The sequence below is a fragment of the Rutilus rutilus genome (genome assembly GCF_951802725.1).
Source record: "Rutilus rutilus genome assembly, chromosome: 8".
NCBI lineage: Eukaryota > Metazoa > Chordata > Actinopteri > Cypriniformes > Leuciscidae > Rutilus > Rutilus rutilus.
The window spans coordinates 28,335,420-28,352,494 of NC_140222.1; the positions used below are offsets into that span (position 1 = coordinate 28,335,420).

At 36.4% G+C, this 17,075-nt stretch overlaps 2 long non-coding RNA genes across 3 annotated transcripts; one reads left to right on the plus strand and one right to left on the minus strand.

Annotated features, from left to right (window-relative positions):
• The first annotated feature begins 3,290 nt into the window (after positions 1-3,290).
• On the plus strand, positions 3,291-7,599 carry LOC311295253. Of its 2 annotated transcripts, none has more exons than XR_014628259.1 (5): positions 3,291-4,076; positions 5,323-5,424; positions 6,121-6,243; positions 6,398-6,513; positions 7,191-7,599. It is a non-coding gene; the product is annotated as an uncharacterized lncRNA (long non-coding RNA). The 2 variants fall into 2 exon arrangements; XR_014628260.1 differs by having other exon boundaries at positions 6,401-6,513.
• A 1,620-nt stretch (positions 7,600-9,219) lies between these two features.
• On the minus strand, positions 9,220-11,630 carry LOC311294894. The gene is made up of 3 exons (XR_014628127.1): positions 11,459-11,630; positions 10,626-10,727; positions 9,220-9,991 (listed from the first exon to the last, which is right to left on the minus strand). It is a non-coding gene; the product is annotated as an uncharacterized lncRNA (long non-coding RNA).
• Positions 11,631-17,075: the final 5,445 nt, after the last annotated feature.

Consider the following 17,075-nt stretch of genomic DNA (forward strand, 5'->3'; position numbering starts at 1 on the left):
TAGATCCCTCAGACTCACGTGTCAGATTAAGTTTAGGACTATGTCTGGGGGTCAAGATAGAAATGTATAGATGTATCTATCTATCTATCTGTCCGTCTGTCCGTCTGTCTGCTATCTATCTATCTGTCCGTCTGTCCGTCTGTCTGCTATCTATCTGTCCGTCCGTCCGTCCGTCCGTCCGTCCGTCCGTCCGTCTGTCCGTCTTTTTAAATTATATAATTTTTTAATTATTATTTATTGATAAGTACTATCTATCATATATCTATATCTATATCTATATCTATATCTATATATATATATATATATATGCATACATTACATTATATAATTTAATTACAAATCTTTTTAAAAATATTATAACCATATATTATGTTAAATAATATAATTGTATTTAATGTTTAATTTTACAATTATATAGTTAATAATATAGTAATAAATATATGTAAATGTAAATAATGACATATTTGGATTTTGTTTTACAATATTCAATATTTAAATAAAATGTTTAAAAGCAAAAAATGTATGAATATAAAATAATAATAAACAGTTGTAAAACATTCCTTGTGTTAAAAATAAAAAATAGTAAAAGAAAATCTTGTTTTACGTCGGTATAGAATGTAATTCAGTAATATACTGTATGTTATATATGTTTAGATATTTTATAAAAAAAATTCCGAATGACATTTATTACAAAAGTTGTCGCAGTTACAATTATACTGTTAAGAAATAATAATATTTGTTGGCTGAAATAATGCTATTATATTTTTGTGTTATGCGCCCCGCTATTCATCAGCATGTGTCGAGTAAACTGTATCCTTTACCCTCCAATAATGGTGGAAATGTTCAATATATGAAGCAAAGACTTAAATAACAATAAAAACCTATACCCTTAGAAATTGTCACTGGCACTGTGAAGTGCAACAACTAGCCTCAGTCTCAGTTTTTATATGAGTGTGCGTGTGTTCAGTGTGTCAATCTCTTTCTGGTTCCCCTCGAAGTTCCTAATCAGGCATTAATGAGAAACAATTAACCATCCTAATCCTCCCGGCCAGCTCACACAGTCCTAATGAAAGGTCACAGGCAGGAGGTTCAGTGCGTCTTGAAGCCGGTCGAGATGACTTTATCCAGACACACAAATCTTGAAGATGGTCAGTGCAAGATTTGTAGTCAGAATAAGATCATGATAACAGGAATGCAGCAAGCTTGAGGATTCAACTCCAACTTTCTTTGTGAACGAAGCTGCTCATTTCTAACTAATGGACCTGAAATCAAAACTTGAAGTCACAGAGTGTCACCGATTTTCTTTTTTATCTCAGATTTTCTCATGCTCGTCATGCTCCTGTCTCCCCCTCTCACATTTCCTGCTGCTTAAACTTCAAAAAGTTTGCCTCATTAACACAAAAGTTGGTCCCTCCCTTACATTTCACCTTCACTAGATGCAGACAGATTTCATAATTCATCATTTCGTTGAATTTCAATGATAGCGGTGCTGCACAGAGACATATAAATTAATCACAGTATATTTTTCATAAAGAAAAAGGCTTCCAGCAGCTCGTTTCAGGATTTTGAAACATGAGGATGTGAATCCTGCTGTGGTCTTCAACATTGGCACCTCCAAGGGGTCCCCCTAACCACCAAGATCATATTAATCTTTGGTTGAACTCAAAAGGATCATTTCAATGTACAGTAGTGGTTCAGAAAGGTGCCGGCCATCTGAAACGAGGTTTATCTTGACATAAACCAATACAATACTAATGATAATGTCTAATGATAATGTTGTCACTTATATTTTTGGCTTAGTTTCATCGTGTTTTAGTTCTGTTTTCCTGTGTGACCTAGTTTCCAAGTGTGCTAGTTTGTTCCCGTGATTCATCTTTCCATCATTCTCATTTAGTCTGTGTATACAGTATACTACATTTTTTTGTTCAGTTCTTGGTTCGTTCTCATCTATGTTAGAGGTTGTGTTTGCAGATTTTATCCAGCCTGTTTCGTGAGTTATACAATTAAAGATCCATTCGTCTTTGTGCACTTATACAACCAGTGACAAATATCTTATCATGTTAACGTTTATTTATCTTATCATGTTAAGTCCAGAAGATGAGCAGAGGTGAAGATCAATTATAAGTCATTTAATTTAACACAGTAAAATAAAGCGAATCTAACAAGAAGCAAACAAAACAGTGTGTAGAACCCAACACATGAACAATATCAGGGGTGTATTCCAGAAAGCCAGGTTATCTTACCATCAAACATACCCTGAACTCTCGGTTGATTAAACCAAACCTTGCTTACTCAAGGTATGCTGGTTCCTAAAACACGTCCGGGAGTAAGTTCATCCAACTCGGAGTATGTTCACGGAATACACACCAGACATTCTCAACAGAGCGACGAATCGACGGGTCACCATGGAAACGGATGCTAAGAAAAAGTGCGCCAAACTACTTCTTTCTTCTTCTTTTGTTAAATGCTAATATACATACTTATTGGATATCGTCACCTATTTGGTGGTTGTGCAATCATTTTCCAATCTTTTCGTTTAATCATCTTTAATCACTTTGAACAAAGAACTATATACAGTGGTAACAAGGCATGATGGATTCATGTTCTCATTCTGTTTACGCCAAATTCTGACTCTACCATCTGAATGTCTCAACAGATATCGAGACTCATCAGACCAGGCAACATTTTTCCAGTCTTCAACTGTCCAATTTTGGTGAGCTCGTGCAAATTGTAGCCTCTTTTTCCTATTTGTAGTGGAGATGAGTGGTACCCGGTGGGGTCTTCTGCTGTTGTAGCCCATCCGCCTCGGGGTTGTGCGTGTTGTGGCTTCACAAATGCTTTGCTGCATACCTCGGTTGTAACGAGTGGTTATTTCAGTCAAAGTTGCTCTTCTATCAGCTTGAATCAGTCGGCCCATTCTCCTCTGACCTCTAGCATCAACAAGGCATTTTCGCCCACAGGACTGCCGCATACTGGATGTTTTTCCCTTTTCACACCATTCTTTGTAAACCCTAGAAATGGTTGTGCGTGAAAATCCCAGTAACTGAGCAGATTGTGAAATACTCAGACTGGCCCGTCTGGCACCAACAAACATGCCACGCTCAAAATTGCTTAAATCACCTTTCTTTCCCATTCTGACATTCAGTTTGGAGTTCAGGAGATTGTCTTGACCAGGACCACACCCCTAAATGCATTGAAGCAACTGCCATGTGATTGGTTGATTAGATAATTGCATTAATGAGAAATTGAACAGGTGTTCCTAATAATCCTTTCAACCCTGTATCACATGAAATACGTTCTGAGGAAACTATTTTGCAAATCGCAATTACGTTACATGCCAACATATAAGCAGTGCTATTACGTTGGTCCTTAACCTAATATAGCCAATCTATTGCAGTGCTATTACGTTTGTCCTGAACATAATACATCCAAAGCAGGTTTCTTTTCACACGTAGCAGCTCATTTTGTTTTAATTATTTACTCCCTTTTTTCTCATTGGGCTACAAAATATTATCTATGCCAGGGCGAGTCAAATGGCGGCACCCAGATAATTTTTATCTGGCCCTCCAACTGGTTTTTGATGTTTAAAACCCCTCGCAATCTGATATCAAAGTCCCCGCAAAGGTTTAGCGCGTTCAGCGGTGAGTTTAACAACGCACGTGATCATTCAGCGGTGAGTTTAACAACGCACGGCAGTTCGTGATATGGTCACGTAATTTAATCTATTGATTCGTGCCACGGACACGTTTATTTCGTTATTTTCGTAATACCAGCACGTTTTTGAAACTATTGCATTTTCAATGGGAAGCGTCTTTCGTGATAACAGCACGATTCTTTCTGCCTGTCGGCTGCAGCAGAGAAGCTGTTTAATCAACTTTTTTTTCACGAGATCTTATGTGTTTTTATGTATTTTTTTTTAATGTTATTATTTCGGTCTTATTGCCAGGGAAGCTGGATTGCTTTGCTGTTTATTGATATTTTTAAAATTATATTTTATCAGTAGGAAATCGCGCTGAAGAAGTCTCGTTCCGAACACATCGCGATATTTGGCATCAGTTCACGTGTGTCAGATGTTGGTAAGTAAATACCTAAATACGCTGTCCTAATAATGTGTGATATCATGTCTTTTCTGTTTGTCGATATTTAATCTGCCATTATATCTGCCATCTCCACGGAGACTTTGCGTTTCATTGCTTTCTAATTCAAAACAGGGTGATTAACACTGCCTGTCACGTGACGTGCTATAGGCTTAGATATTCATATCAGATTAAAAATAGTACAATTAGTTCCAAAGTTGTATTTGTAGTAGAAGCACAGTAAAAACAACACTTACCATGCTTTTACCACAGTAACATTAGTTTTACTGTGATAAGTGTAGTAAAAAGACAGTAATCACAAAACTTACCATGCTTTTACCACACTATTTGTAGTTTTAATGTGGTACTTATGGTAAATGCACAGTAACCACAACACTTACCATGCTTTTACCACAGTAACCATAGTTTTACTGTGATAGGTGTGGTAAAAGGACAGTAATCACAAAACTTACCATGCTTTTACCACACTATTTGTAGTTTTAATGTGGTACTTATTGTAAATGCACAGTAACCACAACACTTACCATGCTTTTACCACAGTAACCATAGTTTTACTGTGATAGGTGTGGTAAAAGGACAGTAACCACAAAACTTACCATGCTTTAAACCTCAGTAACCTTAGTTTTACTGTGATTGGTTTAGTAAGGACAGTAATCACAAAACTTACCATGCTTTTACCTCAGTATTGATAGTTTTAAAGTGATATTTGTTGTAAATGCATATTAACCACAACACTTGCCCTGCTTGTAAGGCTTTATAATGTAACATCCAATATTTGTAAGGTAAATCAGTACTTTTCCCTTTAAAGTCCAACTGAAATCAAAATGGACCCTATTTACTTTGTTAGCGCATATTACTAGTCTTGTGGTGAACAATTAATCCGTGCAAGTTAAAACACGGAAAAAAAATGTTTTGGCTTCGTAATCTTTAATCAAAATCTGAAAATGCCCCTCCTCTCTGCATTGGAGGACCTTCCCTGATGACGTATGCTTGACGGCTTGGGTTGAGAAACGCTTAACCACTCCCCTCAAATCGTTAGTCTGTAATGAGCGAGAGATGGAGAGGAGGAGCACTAGAGTAAAACCCTGCCCTCTGTTCAATATTCCTTTTCACTGGGAAATACGTCACAGCACTGGAGAAAAGTCGTTTGCAACTTCCGGTTCACGCGGACTTTAAATAATCCTATATATTATACATAATGATATTTTCTTTTCTCTTTTTTCAGCTGAAAAGACCAAAAGGGCCTTTCGGACTCAGTCGTTCCATTATTGTTGGAGGAGAAGTAAACGGAGGAGACGGACAGCTGCAAAGGCAAATATTCGCAATGGTATGTATGTGTTGGTTTTAACCCTAAATCAAACATTTTATCAAGCATTTGTTGTTTCTTAAAACTTTTCTCACAAAACCCATAGCCCAATCAGTACAAACATAGTCTGAAAGTCTTAATAATTCACAAGATTTAACAAGTTGTCAAATTCGTACGATACTCATACATATTTGTATACTCGTACACAATCCTGCAGCTTTTACTCCTAGTGCTGTCATTGGCTACTGCCTCAATTCCTGTACATATTTATCGCAATATTTGTAAATCAATTGCGCCACTTCTTGGAAAGTTGTCGGATGTCACACACACTGTCAGAAAGTTTATATTAATTGCAAATTGGTCCCCGTCTGTTACCCATGATGTCTCTCCACACCTCATAACCTACCTCTGTTTGCAAGAGTGGAAAAGCTTATCTGACTTGTCACATGACATCAGATACTCGATTATTTTGTCATAATCAGAGCAGTTACACTGCTGATAACTGTCCCGTTTGCATGTAAATCTTTTTCATGATTATTGCTTGCTATTAAAGACATACTTTTATTCATAGAAATGCCCACATATCAGTGAACTTATTACATAAAAATGCTTTTAACAATTAATTATGCAACACTCTTTACAGAAAACATATCCTACAGTTATAAACTGACTATTTGCAAGTAATGTATTAAAATTACCTTCCTTTCTGTTTTGCAGGATTACTTAGTCCTTTTTTTTAAAGCTCTACCAATATCAAACTCAACAGCTCTTTTAAGAGCCAACCATTACCAGAGCTACTAGTGACTCGCAGCGAATCTTGCCGTGATCAGCCCTTCACAGGTGAAGTTTCTAGCATATTGCAATCAGTTTTTACTCATCAAATGTTCTCTCCTGAATCATATGGTAAATTAACTTATTTATAACTGTCTTAATTTGTGTTTCAAGAACAATAGTAATTGCACATAGAGTAAGTCGAGACTATCTTGTTTTACAGCAGAGAAGGAAGACCAGTCCTTATATCAACGCAAGCTAATCGAATAAGTCCTTTGTTTCGGGTGAGGAAGGAACATCTGATGCCCAAAGAAGACAGAAAAGTGCGCGAGTCCATTGGTATGTCTTGTATTGAAACAATGCTGTAATATGTAGTACATAATTTGATGTTGACAATTTTACATTGTACAGGTTATCACTTGGTTTTTGACCAAGTGAAGCTCTTGAAACAATTGACAGAAGAGTATGTTGTCTGGAAAGAAATCAAGCATCACTGGCAAAGGCTCAAAAGAGACCATGCCTTTCTTAAAAATCTTTTAAAATATGTTGCTGTTGATATGGGTAAAACTGTTTTTGTTCAGTACTTAGCTTATTTTGTGCTGCAATATTTATATATATATATATATATATATATATATATATATATATATATATATATATATATATATATATATATATACTTCAATGTGTGTATATTATATAACGTACTGACTGCTGCTTTGTAAATTTATGTAAGGAACAGGCAACTCTGGCCCTTTGCATTCTACTTTTTGAGGTTAGTTAAGAGTTAACCTCCAACCTTAATCGAGCACATCTGAAAATTTTAACCAAAGTCTTCAGGTTTACTTCTAGACAATAGGCAGGAGGGTTTGAGGTCGGAGCTAAATGTGCAGGACAGTGGACGCTGAGGGCCAGAGTAAACCATCACTGCTTTAAATAACGCAGAACATAAGCTGACCCGACTGTCCATTAAACAACTTTATTTGAATGGTTTCTGTCTTTTGTTTTCCTTTCAGACCAGGACTGGAGAACGCCTGACAATGGGATGTTGAGACTTCTTCCTCTGGTTGAGAAAAAGCTACTCCACATCAGTGATCACATCTTCTGTTCTTCAACTGAACAAACTGTTTAGACGAGGAAGAAGAACACTAACACGATCGAGACGTACAGGGAAGAGCAAGAAACCAGTTTAGCTGTGATAATGAATCATTATTTTCCAACACAATATCAAATCTGTTTTCTGTATCATATGTGACTGAATATGATTATCTGGCACTCGTTTTGTGGCTTCAGCAGCTGTGAATGGATTCATATGATGTTAACGTGTTTTTGAAGACACATTTTTATTTATCTTGAATCTCATTTGTCTTTATGCTACTTTATCAACTTTATGCTTTGTTCTCCAATAAAGTGTTGTTTAATAAAGTATGGTGACTATTGTGTATTGAAAGTGGTGTTTGGTACAGTAAATATAAATTTTCTTTTGAGAAATTTTAATTTCTTGTTTCTTTAAAAATAACTACATATAATTAATAACTTATAAATAACTAAATATAATTAATTACCATGATTCTTTTACTTGGGACATAAAAATTTAGATCTGGTTAATGATATTTGGGACAACAATGCAACAAAAGTTGCACATACTTGCATGTATGCCAGTTTCCAGTGAAATAAAAGGAAGCTATGTGAATAGCAAGAGGCTGCAGTGGGCTATCTTGCTATAAATACTTAAAGCTTAATTGAAGATGATCCATGTTGATCATTCTAGTATACTCTAGTATACTCTATATATCACTGATGTCAGGAATATAAGCAGCAATCAGAGGGGGTGAAAAGGAAATGTTGGCACTGTTTTTTTGTTGTTTTACTGAATGGTGCATTATCCTTGTGTAATAGTAATAGTATGTGTAGATCTGTGTAGATTATACTGTCCTTCCACCCCCAGGGCCCAGCAATGGCCCCCAGAAGAGCAAACAAATGCACATTTCAAATGGCTGTAACTCAAAGTCTGGTTAGTGTATCAAAGAGAAAATTGGCTGGACAACTGCTTATACTATGTTTAATAAATAATGTTGGCCACAGTTTTCAGACATATATGGAAAGCTGGCATAAAGGTTATTTTTAAAGTGCTCACAGTAAAATATCAAATTTCAGCCTGTCCCTCATATATGTCATAAAGGTTTGCACAATGAACAAATTTAGATATCCAGTTGTCCATTAAATATATTATTTATTTAACATTTATTGTTTTATTACTAAACGTTTTAAACTACATTACCCACATATCTCTGTCATTCTATCAGTGGAGCAGCATGTGCTGTAGTTCATTGAAATGTGCAGACATGCTTAGGGTTAGGGTTAGGATCTCGGTAAAGGAGTAATTTCTCACAACATAGAGACACTTTATAGTTAGCTTAATGTATAACTAACGTAATAATAACACCAAAACATACTTTGTAACATGAAGCGCCGTTTTATATGGGTTAAACGATTGTCCAATCACAGCGAGTTCTGCGATAAAGTCACAGCCAATAACAACCCAGCTGAACAGATGCGTTACACTTACATGCCCATTTATGGTAAACGATGACAGATCTCTTCTGGTTCTGGCTGCGGGGATAGATACCTTAAATATTTTATATTTAGGCTGTTAAACATGCATTCCTTCTAATTAAATTATAAAACTCATATTTAAAAACAAAAGACTCCTTTGTGTGGTTACCATCCAAAAACGAGGTCACATGATCAATGACACAAATTTGCTTATTTGATTAGACTGATGCATAAATACATTTGAAAGAGAAACTTTTTTCTAAGCAATGTCCTACAGCAGGGGTAGGTTTGCAGTATTTTAATTAAAGATAATTACATGTACTAAAGTGCTTCTAACATTTACAGTGTATGGATAGTATATTAAAGGTATATCAATAATATTCAAATAAATGTAACAAAAGCACAATGAATGGACACCATTTTGAAAGCTTATTCCAATATTTAATGTCAAACTGTTTAAAGACAAATGTACTGCCAAAACTACTGCACAACAGTATAAAAATCAGTTTATTAAAAATATCCAGATACAGGAGCAATCTATTATAGTGACACATACATTAACGTAAAAAAAATTGCTATGATGAAGTTGAATATATTTACAAACCAAGAGATGAGATTCAAGTTTGTTATGTGAACATACATTTGTTTCTTCGCTTTAAAGAACAAATAGGCAAAAACATAAGCACAACATTTTACATTCTCAACTTTCATTCTATATCCTTGTGATTATTGGTCACTTTTATTGTAACTATGCAATGAATATGTCCTTTAGCAAAACACCTGATGAACACTGACACTTTTTTGATAAAGGCATTAGGCAGAAATCAAGTACAGTTTATGAAGCTGAAAAGAGAAAACAAAATGCTTTAACAATATGGAAAAAGATAAATCACTATATTCAATATTGGTTCTGCATATATCAAAGAGATCCTGAGGAGGAGTGGGACTCCACATGAAGACTTTCAGAAACTGTGACAGAGCAAAGGGTGCACCTCGCTGGACACATCCTACGCATGCCCAAACAACAACACCCAAACACAGTGATGAAGTGGACACCACCAGGAGGATGCAGGAGACAGGGAAGACCAAGGAAGACACGGAGACAGATGTTTCACGAAGACCTGAAGAATGTCAGTGTCCCATGGGAAGATGTGAAGAACCTGGCCACGGATCGAATACGTTGGAGGACAGTTGCTGCCCAATGTGCCCAGCACAGGACTTGATGATGACGTTGTGAGTTTATAACTGTAGGATATGTTTTCTGTAAAGAGTGTTGCATAATTAAATGTTAAAAGCATTTTTATGTAATAAGTTCACTGATATGTGGGCATTTCTATGAATAAAAGTATGTCTTTAATAGCAAGCAATAATCATGAAAAAGATTTACATGCAAACGGGACAGTTATCAGCAGTGTAACTGCTCTGATTATGACAAAATAATCGAGTATCTTATGTCATGTGACAAGTCAGATAAGCTTTTCCACTCTTGCAAACAGAGGTAGGTTATGAGGTGTGGAGAGACATCATGTATTACTGGAACATAAACACACAGGGTCCAATTTGCAATTAATATAAACTTTCTGACAGTGTGTGTGACATCCGACAACTTTCCAAGAAGTGGCGCAACTGATTTACAAATATCGCGATAAATATGTACAGGAATTGAGGCAGTAGCCAATGACAGCACTAGGAGTAAAAGCTGCAGGATTGTGTACGAGTATACAAATATGTACGAGTATCGTACGAATTTGACAACTTGTTAAATTTTGTGAATTATTAAGACTTTCAGACTATGTTTGTACTGATTGGGCTATGGGTTTTGTGAGAAAAGTTTTAAGAAACAACAAATGCTTGATAAAATGTTTGATTTAGGGTTAAAACCAACACATACATACCATTGCGAATATTTGCCTTTGCAGCTGTCCGTCTCCTCCGTTTACTTCTCCTCCAACAATAATGGAACGACTGAGTCCGAAAGGCCCTTTTGGTCTTTTCAGCTGAAAAAAGAGAAAAGAAAATATCATTATGTATAATATATAGGATTATTTAAAGGGAAAAGTACTGATTTACCTTACAAATATTGGATGTTACATTATAAAGCCTTACAAGCAGGGCAAGTGTTGTGGTTAATATGCATTTACAACAAATATCACTTTAAAACTATCAATACTGAGGTAAAAGCATGGTAAGTTTTGTGATTACTGTCCTTACTAAACCAATCACAGTAAAACTAAGGTTACTGAGGTTTAAAGCATGGTAAGTTTTGTGGTTACTGTCCTTTTACCACACCTATCACAGTAAAACTATGGTTACTGTGGTAAAAGCATGGTAAGTGTTGTGGTTACTGTGCATTTACAATAAGTACCACATTAAAACTACAAATAGTGTGGTAAAAGCATGGTAAGTTTTGTGATAACTGTCTTTTTACTACACTTATCACAGTAAAACTAATGTTACTGTGGTAAAAGCATGGTAAGTGTTGTTTTTACTGTGCTTCTACTACAAATACAACTTTGGAACTAATTGTACTATTTTTAATCTGATATGAATATCTAAGCCTATAGCACGTCACGTGACAGGCAGTGTTAATCACCCTGTTTTGAATTAGAAAGCAATGAAACGCAAAGTCTCCGTGGAGATGGCAGATATAATGGCAGATTAATATCGACAAACAGAAAAGACATGATATCACACATTATTAGGACAGCGTATTTAGGTATTTACTTACCAACATCTGACACACGTGAACTGATGCCAAATATCGCGATGTGTTCGGAACGAGACTTCTTCAGCGCGATTTCCTACTGATAAAATATAATTTTAAAAATATCAATAAACAGCAAAGCAATCCAGCTTCCCTGGCAATAAGACCGAAATAATAACATTAAAAAAATACATAAAAATACATACGATCTCGTGAAAAAAATGTTGATTAAACAGCTTCTCTGCTGCAGCCGACAGGCAGAAAGAATCGTGCTGTTATCACGAAAGACGCTTCCCATTGAAAATACAATAGTTTAAAAAACGTGCTGGTATTACGAAAATAACGAAATAAACGTGTCCGTGGCACGAATCAATAGATTAAATTACGTGACCATATCACGAACTGCCGTGCGTTGTTAAACTCACCGCTGAATGATCACGTGCGTTGTTAAACTCACCGCTGAACGCGCTAAACCTTTGCGGGGACTTTGATATCAGATTGCGAGGGGTTTTAAACATCAAAAACCAGTTGGAGGGCCAGATAAAAAATATCCGGGTGCCGCCATTTGACTCGCCCTGGCATAGATAATATTTTGTAGCCCAATGAGAAAAAAGGGAGTAAATAATTAAAACAAAATGAGCTGCTACGTGTGAAAAGAAACCTGCTTTGGATGTATTATGTTCAGGACAAACGTAATAGCACTGCAATAGATTGGCTATATTAGGTTAAGGACCAACGTAATAGCACTGCTTATATTAGGTTAAGGACCAACGTAATAGCACTGCTTATATGTTGGCATGTAACGTAATTGCGATTTGCAAAATAGTTTCCTCAGAACGTATTTCATGTGATACAGGGTTGTTGAGTGTAGTTTGTTTAATGCTAATTATATAATAAATAAAAAAGATTGATTAAACTAAATACAGTCTGCACATGCTAAGATAACATAGCTCTATACGTTTATTTTTTGTTTAGTCATTTTACTTCCACATTGCTTGAAAGGTAAGATATATAAAATATCATATCATGTCATATCATGTCATATCATATCATATCACGCCCACTGGAGCCTCATCAATAGGACACGCATGCGCTGAACGCGTCTGAAGTAAACTAACCCGATAACAGAAGCAGCTCCGGAGCAGGTTGCTATGGCTACTTACAACACTGAAAGTTACCTCCGTTTTGGAACCAAAAGTTGAGGTTACTTACCCTTAAACATACCAGGTTATGTCACATAACCTGCTTTCTGGAACACCCCCCTGATCAAGAAGTGAATGAAATGAGGAACTTAAATACACAGGGTGAATGAACTCAATGAAGAACAGGTGACAACTAATTAATCAAAAACCATGGTAACAAATGAAGAGCGGGAAAATGGCATAAAGGAAAACAGGTAATAGAGAGAAACAAACCAAAAGTCCATGAAAACGAAAACAAATCAAGCAGTCAGTGACATTATAATTGACTATTTATTTATTTGTATTAAATAATTATATATAGTATATTTTTATATATATATATATACATACACACTGTTTTGTTTTGTTCTGTTCTGTTCTGTTCTGTTCTGTTCTGTTCAGCTGAATAAATTGGAGGCAAATTGGACAAAATGATGAGAAGGAATCCAGATAGATTTATTTCTGTTTACAGAGTATTATTAAACTGAACATGTGCCACCTAGTGTTCTGACAAATCCAACAGGAAAATGGAGCATACAAATGTTTGATGATTGACTGCTATTTTTATCTCCCTCAGCAGGAAAACAGTTCAAATCCGATGCCTGGCTGAAAATGAAAGGCACATACAAAAAGATTTTGAAATGTTCTGCCAATAACACAACACAAAAGGGAAAAATTTATCAATCTCATATTTTGTACTGTAATTCAATTACAGAAAGGAAGGGGTCTCAAATGTCACACCTCTCTCTAACTTAAACTAGGTGGCAGGGCTGAATTTTTGTCAAGCTGAAAAATTTAAATGGCTGTTGCTAGGGAACTGTACCACCGGTCCATTCCATAATAACACACTGTGCAATTAGCCATGCCTGAAAAGTGTGTATAGCCCTTATCAAAAGAATAGAAAGCCTTTGGGCCCTATTTTAATGATCTGAAACGCAAGTATCAAACTCGAAACGCAAGTAACTTTGTGGGCGGATCTCGGCCGACGCAAATCTAAAATGGGTTGGTCTGAAGTAGCTACATTACTCATTGGTGTGGTTTGGGCGTAACGTACAAACCAATAAACCAATCAGAGCGTCATCTCACATTCCTTTTAAAAGCAGGCGCGCTTGTTCCATGGCGGATTGCTATTATAACGGCGGATTTGCCAGGCGCACGCCAGGAGCGGTTCACAGCCGAGGAGACCGACGTTCTCGTCAGGGCCGTAAAAGACAGAGAAGTGACATTGTATGGGGATGGGAGAAACCCACCCAAATTAGCTTTGGTTAAACAGGTGTATAATAATTTGGGTAAATGTGTAAGCTAAATTTATGCCTATTTTTTCACATCTTCATCGACACAACAATGATTTCCCTCATGTGGAATATTTTTCCTTGTAATTATGTATGGTTTGCAAACATGGCAACTGCTGCGTCTGTGTGTAGATGAGATAAGCAAAGTGAATGTGTGTTGTGCACACGCTACATTATGGCCAAGCATGCGCCCCTAAAATAGCATCTGAATAACGCGCCACTGACTTTAGACTAGGTTTTTCCTGGTCTGTGGCGGGATTGTTTTCTGGAACTGCAAAATAGCACCAGGGAACGTTTCCGCTGGAACACGTCTCCTCTTTTCGCTGAACCGCCCCCCGGGAGAGCAAGTTCATTCCCTAATTCATCAGCTTGTGTCTGTGGAGGGAAAAGTCTGCTGTGCGTCGGGTGCAAAATAGGAATGATACATGCATGCACAAAGTCAATTGCGCTGAGTGCAAGATAGGGCCCTTTATCTTCATCCTCATTTCCAGGTTTTGTTTTGAGGAGTGAGCATTCATTATTTATTTTTTAAGTCCTCTACAAAGTTATCTGCATACTTTTCTGAAGTGCATACTTTGTTGGAGCTTGTTGACTTGCTTTTGCTCAACTTTAATGAATGCAATGTGATTGTAAGTCAATATTTTACAGCTAAGTTTTAAAGTATTTTTGGTTTGTTACATTTGAGGACTTTAACTGGTTAGCATAGCCATGCTAGCCTCTGTTGGTAGGTGCTGTAACTTCATCTACTAAAAAGCATCTTTTTTCTTTGACTGTCATTCAAAATTAGCTTGAAGGGAGTGGATTGGAATCCACTGCTGCTTCAATGTATATGTAATGAGTGATTATAATCAAGGTATTAATCAATACTTTTCCTTCTAAATATCAAATGAGTTGAATGACTTCTCTGAAGATTTTACTTTGTTATAGAAGTTACCAGTGTGATTACTGAAATGTTCTTTTCATGTATTCATTAATGTCAGTATTTGATATCTGAATGCAGTAACATTGCTTGCCTATTTATCCCAGCTTCCAGAAATTAAATAGGGACTGGTTTTGTGTTTGAGAAAGGTCTTCAACATGTTAAAACACATAGGGGTCATTTAAGTCTATAGTTTAAGGTACCATTTGTCAGTTAAAGCCTATAGTTTCCATTTAGGATAAAGTGTCCTATCCTGAGAGAAAGAACTTGTTATCTTGATGTTTTGAGACGAGACTCCTGTTCATAGTTAGAGCCTGGCCAAATCCAACCTTGGAAAAGATGTTTATAACATGCTTACAGGTTAAGGAACCACTGGCATTGTTGGAGATTGACTGAGTTGTTGTTCTGGACATGCTGGCACCCAGCAACCCAAATTTGCGACCTGGAAGGTCACGACGTGCCTAACTTCAGGGTCAGAGTGTCAGCTGCATAATCTATGGAGATATGCTTCTGTCTATCTGTATATGTGTGGAAAATTTCTATGTTTATGAATTTCTTAGCCAATAAGAATCATTCAGCCTGTAAGCAATGATGTACCTTGGTGAAGGGTATAACTGCTGTGATCTTTGTAACTGTAAGGGGGGCGGCCTACGAACTCCTGTGTGAGTCTTGAAGCTGACTTCTGCTGATGAAACTGCAAACTATCTTCAGTAAAACTTTTCTTCAATTTTTTATAATTCTGACTCCGGGTCTTCTTTCAAACATCTGGTCCTTAGGTCCTAAACTGTTAACCCCTAACAATATCCTTGTGAGCAAGGTAGCCTATATTGCTTTTATGTTTTTTTGTCTATGGCTTCTCATGTTATAGCTCAGGCTAGTTGCTACCTAGTGAAGAGTTTGGTATTGTTAACGTTATTATGCTGCCTAATAGCTGTCCACACATTATAAGGTGCGTCCAAATCGTATAATGTCTGAGTATTTAGTACAATTGATGAAGAACTAACTTTGTGACGATTTTGTTAAAATGCATGTTCTATATAGTATAAATGTGTATATGTATGAATTTCTGAATCTTGGCGAAAATAGTTCATCCAGATTTCGCCTACCTCTTTTAAGAATACTATGAACAAGGACATACTACTCATTTCACATACTTTTTTGCCTAGTATTTAGTAGGGAAGTAGGCATATTCGGATGCAGGGATTGAAGCTGCGTTCACGTCATGTCGTAATTAACGAAATCTCGAAATTCCAATCTTACAAGTTACAAGCTCTACAAGGACGTGAGCACTTTTTAAAAGTTGAAATCTCATAATTACGCATACGTGAATGCACCTTGATATTCTTGGTTGCACTGACTAATTTATAAGTTGTCTTGGACTGATACTGACACCTAGTGGTGTGGATGCATTATCGGTGTCAGTTACCATGTAGTGTAGTTTAGGGGCTGTTTACACAGCAACATTGTCAACTAAAAATGGAAAAGTTTTTAATGCGTTTTGCCCGTACATTTACACGTCAACGTTTTGGGGTTCTGAAAACGCAAACTTTTGAAAACGTATTTCAAAGTGCAAGTTTAAAAAAAAAAAAACTATACTGTTATCGTCTCTGTGTAAACCACAAAAATGTGAATTTGTTAAAACGGTGACGTCATGCGCATGCGTATTACATGTTCAGTCTATAGGCGCACAGTGTTTCTTTACGAAGTGACATCGCCATCTACTGGCCTGGGGGCATAATACAGCGTTTTTAGTCGTTTTCACAGATCCTTGTGAATGGGGATCGTTTTGACAATGGCATCGTCTGTACGCGAAAAATGCGAAGGAAAAACATTTCCATTTTTAGTACATTGATGTCGTATAAACGTACCCATAGACATGCTGTAGCCATAATCAACAAGATTTTTTTTTTATTAGGTTGATATGACTGCAGTCTCATGTGAGTGTACATGTTTTTTGTAAATTACACCTTTAAGACACATTGATCCTTGTTTTTATTCAAATGTACACAAGATTTTTTTTTGTCCAGAACTCTTTTTGCAAATTTTGTTAATGGAATATATATTTTTTACAAACAACATAATAAGGTAATTAAACACTTCATACAGACATTAAGTTCAGCAAGCTAAAACACACCCCAAGGTTTTCAATATACTGACAAAAAAGCTCCCCACCGACTCTGACGTTGGTCCAAAATGTCACGACAAGTAATTATAGAGCACAGTGAGTTCAGATTCATATCTTTAAATCA